The sequence below is a fragment of the Enhydra lutris genome, unplaced genomic scaffold, assembly GCF_002288905.1.
Source record: "Enhydra lutris kenyoni isolate GAN:26980312 unplaced genomic scaffold, ASM228890v2 scaffoldscaffold9, whole genome shotgun sequence".
Lineage (NCBI taxonomy): Eukaryota > Metazoa > Chordata > Mammalia > Carnivora > Mustelidae > Enhydra > Enhydra lutris.
The window spans coordinates 11967907-11976943 of NW_019154093.1; positions in this window are offsets into that span (position 1 = coordinate 11967907).

The following is a 9037-nucleotide window of genomic DNA, read 5'->3' on the forward strand; positions in this document are numbered from 1 at the left end:
ACAGGGCTAGGTCATCTTCCCTTGACCCCCAAAGCTCTCACCCTCCCCTCTGCACTGAGAGTAAGTCTCTTGGGCTCTCCAGCAGCTGAAGCCACTTGGTGGGATTGAGGACACCCAGGAAGGAGGATGAAATGTCTGGTGATGGGGACTAGAGCAGGTGCCTGGTTTGGTTGTAGAACCAGCAAGCATTGTCCCAGCTCTGCGATTCATTCTGTGTGGCCTTGGACAAGTCCTGTTCCTTCCCTGGCTTCCCTGAAGTGTTTCTTTTTTCCCATTGACCGAGAGGGGTGCTCTCAGCTCTGAAAGCCTATGGCACTCAGAACTAACCTGACCCAAGTTCAGAGCTCACCAGATAGCCCCGCAAGCTCTTGCTCGCCGCTTGGGACCCTCTGCACTCTCCCTTCTGGAAAACCAGTGGCTTCCCTGTTGCTGCCACCTTGGTCCCACTAGGTTTCAGGAAGTTCTGTTTGCAGCCCCAGTGGAAGGGACACAGCGTCTCGGTTGTAAGCACATACCATGTAGGCGGCTTAGCAGAGCGAGTAGCTGGGAAGATGGGGCTGGCCGGGGGGTGATGTCTGGAGTCTGCAGGGGACGAGGGCTTGGGGAGGGTTTGGCCCTGGAGCCTGCCTGGCTTGGGCATTTAGGGACTGAGGAGGTTCAGACATTCCCATCATCATTTGTCCCCAAGGCTGCAGGTCAGGGCTGCCCCCATTCAGGCCTGGGGCCATTCAGCCTCAGGGCCTCTTTCTGGTGGGTGGTCTGGGCCTCCTGCCATCAGCCAGAGCTCACCCTGAGCCAGCAGGGCCTGCCACCACCCACACCACCGTCCCCATGCTGCGTCTCCGCAAAGGCCGTCTCGGCCCCATGGGACCAGCTCCCCTGGTGTCCACGGCTTCCCTGGAGGACAACCCTTGCCAGTTCTCCCCCTCCCTCTGCCTCTGCCATTTGGAGAGATTTATGTCTCCCATATAAACTGTACTTGTAAAGGAATAATTCATGGGCCCTGTTTGTTATTAATCTAGGGGTGATCAGGTCAGGGTCAGCGAGGCCCACGGAACTGCTGGCATTTCAGCCGAAAGTAGATATTGTTCAGTCAACGCACCCTCGTCAAGAGGCCATGTGGCTCCTGCTGGACTTTCCAAAATAAGGAAACCAGCTCAGGGACTCGGCATCCAGGATGAAAATCTCTGCGCTCTGAATTTTCGGGTTCCCTCCAAAGTGCTAAGGGCCCAATTCCCCATAAGGCCTTTCAGGGCTGTGGGGTGAACACATACCTACGGAGTGTTTTCCATACTCCAAGCATTCTGCTACCTAATTCACACACCTTATCTCCATCAGTGGACATCATACACCTAAGAGGTAGGTACTGTCATTACACCCTACTTTATAAATGAGGAAACAGAGGCTCACGACTTGCCCAATGTCAGACAGCTAGCAGGTGGCAGAGCCAAGGTTAGGAAGTGGATCAGCTTAAGGTCAAAGCCCTAACCCTGAACTCAGTGCGCCCTCAATGTGCTTTCCTGGCTCTGTAGCCCACGGGGGTCTCTCCTGCAGCAACTTTCCTCTAGTTCTCCCTTGTAAGGCAGAGAACCCTAGGCTGACTGGGAGAGTGGGGACCCTCAAAGCGGAAGCAGCCTCCCACCCGTGACCATGGAGGCCCTCACCCCATAGTAAAAACACACCACAGAGCCCATGCCTACAAGGTCATTCTCTGAGGCCTTGTCACAGCTGTTAGGTAGATACGGACAGTCCATTCTTATCACACGGGATACCCACAATAGACCTGGGAGGCAGGCTCAGCTCATAATTCACACTTTGCAGATGAGGTCTTTCCAGATAAGATTCTCATTTTACAGATAAGAAGTGCCTTATTTAGGGTCACACAATGATTAAGAAGCAAGGTTGGAACTTTCCCTCAATGACCCTATATCATGTGTATCCAATGTTCTTTTCATCCATCCATCCATCCATCCACCCATCCATCCATGCCTCCATCCATCCATCCATCCATCCATCCACTAACCTTTCATTTATCCTTCTAGCCATACATCTACACAACATTCATCCACCTCTTTTGTAACAGATGTGGTTAGAGAAATTAGAAAGGTCAAACTTCAAAAGCTTTGAATAGCACATTACACTTGTCCTGGAAATATCTGGTTATTTCCTGGGGAGTGGTGTGTCTCCTCACTGGGCCAATGAGCTCACTGAGGCACAGTCTGCTCTGAAATCCCTACCTGGGGCTTGCCACAGGCCTGGGCACTGCTGCTGTACGCCTAGCACTGCAGCGAGACGGAACAGATAGCTTCATCCTACCCGACAAAGCCTGTTTTTGCATAAACATTTTTCTGATGAGAGAGGTCTAGACCCTTTTCCTGCCTGGTACCATCTTTAAAATGTTCTAATGATGAAGACTTGAGATAATATTTAAGAAAAAAAAAATCAGACAAGTATCCAAAGATGGAAGGGTCCTTGGACTATAACTAGATGAGGAAGTCGAGGTCCAGGGAGAGGAACAACCTGCCAGAGGTCATCCTGCCAGGCCTGGATCTGGAAACCCAGAATGCCCGGACTCTTTTCTCTCTGAGACCCAGGCCCCTGCATTTGGAGGGGCTGGAGCCCCAGCCTTCTCCCCCATCCCACCGCCACCACTGGCCAGGACTTGTGGCTGGCGGGTTTTCAGAGTCACACCCACTCTGTTGCCTAGAAGCCAGGTTTTCCAAGGCACACCCAGTGCCCCGCCAGGAGGATGTATTTCCCCTCTGGGAAGGGGTGAGCCACCAGGAGGTCGGGCCACCGAAAGTATAGTACTTGGGTTCGAGAATTAAATGTCAGCTAAAAATAAGTGCTCGCTGCCTAGATCATCAAGGTTTGCTTGGTGCCCAGCAGGCAGGCAAAGCTCAGGTTCCCACTGTGATTCCCGGCTGAAATTCCTGAGCAGAGGTGTGCCTGGGGTACTTCCTTGCCTAAAGGCCTTGGCCTTCCTGCCCAGCACCTGGGAATCCTGAGCCGTGAATGACCCAGGAGAGGCGCAGGCAAAAGGGCGGTCAGGAGTGAAGCCTCTGCCTGGGGCTGGTTCGGGGTGTGGGGGTGAGTCAGGGGCCAGCCCACCCCTGGAGCCTCTGTGGCTTGGCAGATCCAACTGTCAGCTTCAAAGCCCTGTGACTCAGGCTTGAACCCCTGTCCTGCCCCCCAAGTCCGCCCCCAATCCCCTATGGCTGAGTGTTCAGCCCCAGGCCAGGATATAGGTAGTGTGGGGCAGGGGCTGGACAGTCTGAGGCTGGTTTTTGTGCTCACTGGCCATGTGACCCAGGCCACACCGCCGTTTAACCTTCCCGAGGGTCAGAGGCCACAACTGTCAAAGGGATCTGAGAAGAAAAATCCCACCTCACAGCTACCGGGAGGGTTTCTTGGAGAGCCAATGGCAGATTTGGCCTCTTGCCTGGCTAGATCTACTAGAAATTGTCATGCCACAGGCCAGATCCCCCACAAGGCCCCTCTACTACTCTGGGTCACATAGACACCCCCAGAGCACCTGCCCCCACCCCCGGCTTGCTCCGTCCACTCCCATTGGCTTTGGCATGCCATATAATGCCACAGTAGACAAGAAGCATGTGCAGATTTGGGAAACGCAGCCTCCTCATGAAAACCAGGCTTCAGCAGGAAGCCTGTAGCCAGGACCCAGCCCGGCATCAGGGTGAAGTGACTTGCCATGCCCCGATGCCCACCCTGGTGTCCGACCTGCTAGGGGTCCGACGCTGAGCTATCCTTCCTTCTTCATCCCACCAATGGTGACCTGGGTGCGTAAAACTTTAGCCCACCACACCGCCGGGCTTGTCATTCCCTGGAGACATCACAGATTTTCTTGCCTCTTTGCCTCGGTGCAAGCCTGGGCCTCCTAGCCTCCTTCTAGTCTTACCTGATTTATTCTGGCCATCCTTAAAGCCCACCAAAATGTTACCTCCTCCAGAAAGTCTTCCCGATTCCATCTAAGATATGAGATCAAACCATCCTCTGAACACCCATGTGGTTCTCATTTATAGCCTTGCTAGGCTCTAAGTCTCTAGCTAGGCCTTACTTGGGGTCTCCGAGGGCAGGCCGTGGCTACGGGCTCTGCCTCCCATGTCAGGCCGAGCCAGGTTTGTAGCAGAGGCCCACGTCTCAAGACCTGTGCACTTCCCTCTTTCTTCAAGCCCCAGCCTCCTCAGTCTTCGTCATCTACAAATAGGCGTCATCACAGTACTGTGGCTGTGGGAAGGGTTAAGTGAGAAAGGGCTCTGTCCGTGGTAGCCATTGTTGAACACCTAATTACAGAGCAGAGTCATGTTCTCGTTCTCACTTAATTCTGACAACATAACCCTTTGAGCTGTGTCAGTGCCTCCATTTTCAGACGAGGCTTCAGACTCCGAGAGCTTGGAGAGTTTGACCTGCAATGGTCATAGGTTCAAGTTCAGGTCTGTCGGACCCCAGTGTCTGTGACGTTTCTCTTTCCTCTCTGCCCTTCTCCTCCTATGTGAACTCTCCAGCCTCTGTCTCCTTGTCCCAACCAGATGCTCCATAAGGACTTGTTGAATTGGAAATGGGGAAGTCGGGAATGTTCTCTCTTGGGTCCACTCTTCCTCCACTGGCCTTGGCCCAGGCTTGCTGGGTCCCCACTGGGAGGTCCACAGCTTGGGGAGTGGCCTTCTGAGCATCATGGGACCTGATAAAGACAAAAGCCTCATGGGCTGACGCAGCCCAGCCCAGGGTCTCCTGTAGTATGTTCCAAGGAAAACACTGGAAGCAGGTGGGACTCCATTGCCAAAGGAGTTTGGGAAACTGGGTTCCGAGCAGGGTTCCTGAGAGCTTCCCGTGGGCAGATGAGCTCTGCAGTCCTCCCCAGAATGCTGTCTCTGGCACTGGCAGGGGAGGGCATCCTGGGTCCTGGGAGGTGGCTGGGAAGAGGGGCATGGAGTGGCAGGCTCGGGTTCAACTTTCAGCTGGGCGGCTGCAGACAGGCCTCTCCTTTGGTCTAAGCATCCTCCAGGAAATGAGGTGTTCTGTGTTTACCCTAGAAGCTGCAGAGTGTGGGATCACCTGTGGCCTCTTCACAGAGCCTTCTGGAACCACCTACGGAAGTATGGTGCCCAGTCTGCAAAGGGCAGTCTGGAAGCTTCAGTGTCCAGGGAGTCTTTCCCTGGAGTGGCATCAAGGACCATGTACTGTCTCCCCACCAGCCAGTGAAACCCTCCTGGGGTTATTAAGCAGCTGGCACTTGAAGAATGTACCCCAGGCAGTGTTCAACCACTTTCCAGATGGGGAAACTGAGGTGTCTTGTCCAAGATCACCCATTCTGACGGTGGAAGAGCTGAGATTTGAATCCAGGTCAGTCTGAGGCCTTGATCTGAGCTCTTTACCTCAATTCCAGATTCTGCTGTCAGGGCCAGAGAATCCCCAGAAGCGGGTCCTGGGGGTCAGCCTCGGGGCCTGAGTCTAAGGACAGTAGGAAAAGACCCCCATCCTTCAGCCTGGCTGGTGGGCCTTTAGCAGTGGGAACTCTGGGAGCTTGGATGAGAGGAGTAGGCTGTTTCTGCTGTGAGCCACGTGCTGGGTGGTGAGGTGAGCGGTGACTCAGGGTGGGAGGCCCCGAGCGGGCAGGCAGGGAGTGGGGGCAGCCCAGGCCAGGCTATGCCATTGCTAGGGTCCCCTGAAGGAGGAGGTCTGGGTATGGCAGGGCTGAGTCACAGCAGCGAGATGGGACAGGGAGCTGGGATGGCCAATGACCTCACGCTTTCATGTGAGCCTGGCAAGGAGCCTCGGGCCCAGGCAGGCCTGGTGGGCCCACCCTGGCAGGATGGGCACACGCCCTCTTTGGCCAGCCATAGCCACGGGGTGTCTGTGAGACTGCAGGGTCCCCCTGCAGGCTCCCCGAGGCCTGGTATTGGCAGAGCCCTGAAGTCCTGACCGACTGGGGAAGCAGCTGGTATAGGGCCCAGAGCAGGGATAAAGGGGGCCGAATCTCTGCCTCTTCTGCTGTGCGACCTGGGCCAAGCAATTCCAGCTCTCTGAGCTCTGATGACCTCTTCTGTCCTAGGGATTCATGTGAGGGCTCATAAGTGGATTCTTGTCCAAGCCCTGGCACACAGCTGGTGCCCTGGCGGGTGGAGAGGGAAGGAGGCAGCCAGCACCAGCCAGGAGCCCACAGAGAATGGAGGGCTATAGCATATGGGCTCTGACTAGGCTGACAGACCCACAACACCACCGGCCCAGCTGTTGGCTGTGTGGCTTGGGGTAAAGGCTTTCCGATCTCTACACCTCAGTTTCCCTAAGTGGCATGTAAAAATAACCACCCCAGGCTCTCAGAAGGATGATGTCATGGGGTTGTTAGAAACTCCTACCACCACCTTGGGCCAGGCACTGAGGAGCAAGAGAGCAGGACCTCTTCCTCAGGGGCCCAGAAGCCGTGAGGGAGCTCCTCTCCCCTCAACCCTGCCTGCCTGGAAGGCATGCCCATAAGCTTTGTGAAGCCGTTGCCTGTCCCCCGCCAGGACTCCCCCAGGCTGGCCCGGAGAGGGTGAGGGGTGCCAAGGTCACACAGAAGCCAGCTGAATAGCTATGTCCTCCAGGGGGGAGGGGACCTTTATCTCCCCAGATAAGAGGACCAGAATGGCCTCGGATTTGGGCAAATCCTGGGGTGGGGAGTAGAGGGCCAGGGCTGGGTTGGCTCAGGCTGGCCAGAAAGCGGCGCTTCTCCCGGGGCCTTCTCAGCCTGAGTCAGCCAGGGGCTGGGGCTGCTGCTGAGTTCATCAGCCGTCTGCCGCCCAGCCTCAGCACCCAAGCCTCCGGCACAAGGCAGGTCCGTCATAATGACCCGGTGATAATGACAGCTGTGTGGGGGTGCTGTGCCCACGTGCCAAGGATTCTCTCTGCTTTCCTTCAAACGATCTTGCCAACAGGCCTAGGAAGCAGGCAGGGCAGGGCCTACCTCAGCGGCCCAAGGTCCCACAGCCAGGGCCGGAGGACAGGGGTCCCCAGGCCCCAGGGCTATGCCTTCTACTGTCACGCAGCAAGCGTGCTGAGCCAGTTCTGCATCAGATGTGGGCTGGGTCTTTGGGTAGCTGGCCCACCTGAGATCCAGGGAAAGAGACACAGTACCAGCCTGGGACAGGGTCCTGGGAGCGTGGAGGATCAAGGCTCTGGGCCCAAGGACCACTGTGCTCTGTGCCACGCTCTGGGCTGGTCAAAAGGGAGGGAGAGACAGGGAGCCCCAGGAACACCAAGGAGTGAGTGCCTGCCTCTATCTGCAGGGTCAGGAAGGCTTCCCGGCAGAAGAGACATTCGAGCAAGGCTCTGAAGGCGGAGAAAGCATTCCGGGTAGTAGAGGAAGCAGCATGGGTGCCGGTTGGTGGGCCTGAAAAGGCGTGGCTTGTCCTAAGAGCCGCAGTGAACAGTGGGAGAGACTCAGTGATGGGAGAGGAGCTTGGAGGCCAGCCCAGAGGCCTTGTGTGTCCGGCTGGGAGTGGACCTTCCCCTGAGCTCAAAGTCGAGTTTCAGCTGTGCTGGCTGGGGTTCCTTAGGATTTCCTTCCAGGGCCTTCCCTGACTTTCAGATGAACCCCAGGTGGGTGACACCACAGCCTAGGGAGAGCAAGGCCACCTGCTGGCCATCTTGCTCCTGTCAACTCAGGGCAGGCCTCTGGCCCAGACACCCCAGGGTTACACAGAGCTCCACCTTCTCTGAAATCAGGCTGCAATGGGTAAAGCGGCCAGGCTGGAAGAAGGACCAGGGCGAGGACCCTCCCACCCTCTCAAATATTCTCCCAAGGGGCACAGGCAGCTCAGTGCTCTCTAGCCTCCTGGCTGCCCTTTGGAGGCCACCCCAGTGTGTCCGTGCCTGGCAGGTGTCTCCAGGCTTAGCTTGGCTCCTCTCTGTACTCTGCTGTTTGCCCAGCCCACCGCCTGGCCCGGGGGAGGGACACCGGTAGAATCAAACCCACCTTGTCTTCCTCCCACCAACCCCACTCGGATCCTCACTTGTCATTCCCCAGACCGCCCCTGGAGGGCGCCCTTCCACAGGCACCCACTTAATAGGCGAGGGAATGGAGGTTTATTGAAGTGAGGAGCCTGGCCGCAACACCAAGAGGGGCAGCGGCCAGGGACGACACCCCTCGCGCTGCGCCAGATGCTTCGCTGCATACTTCAGCCTCTGGGGGGTACATGCAGATTCCGGAAGCTTACAACCTGGGTTCGAACCCTAGCTCTGCCACGCACTCGTATGGGACTCAAGCTAATCAGTGCCCTGGCCTCCGCTTCCCTCTTTGTAAAACGGTGATAATAATACACGTTTCTCATGGGGTTGGTGTAAGAATTAGTTGAGGCGGCTCATACCAAGTGCTTACGACCGTGCCCTGCGCATCCCCATTTGGCAGATGCGGAAACAGAGGCTCCAAGACAGGTGCTCCTGGCCCTCCGCCGGAGCCTTGCTCACCCTCCCACCCCGCGGTGGGCCCCTGCCTGACCCTCCTGGGCCATCGCGAGGACTCGCGGGCGTCCCCGCCGCCGCTCCCTCTCTTGCCTGTTTTGGGAAATCCTCGGCGGGGCGGGCGGGGTGAGGGGTGGCGGCCTGCGCACGGCTGTCTCCCCGCCCCGCGCTCCCAGCCGCCGCGCCGCGCTTGGCCCGCCCTCGCTCGCGACCAATTTTGGGCAAAGCGGCGGTGGCGGCGGCGCGCTACGTGCGGGCGGTGAGTCAGCGCGCAGGAATGCGCAGGACGCTTTGTTCCCCGCTCGGCGACCGAACGTGCTGGGACCGGGGCGCGGCGGGGTCTGACATCACCGCGGTGCAGCGCCTCCACGTGTCACCCCCCCCCCACACACACACACAAGCCAACCGCGGCTCCCCCTGTGGGACTCTAGAACACCCCGGGGAGGCCGCCCCTTCCTCCCGCCTCTGGGACTCTGGCTCTGCGTGGTCCCTGCGTGGGGCACAGGGAAACAGCAACTGGGGGAACTGGGAGGGAAGGGTTGCCCAGAAGGAGGAAGGCCTGTGCCCTGGAAGGGCC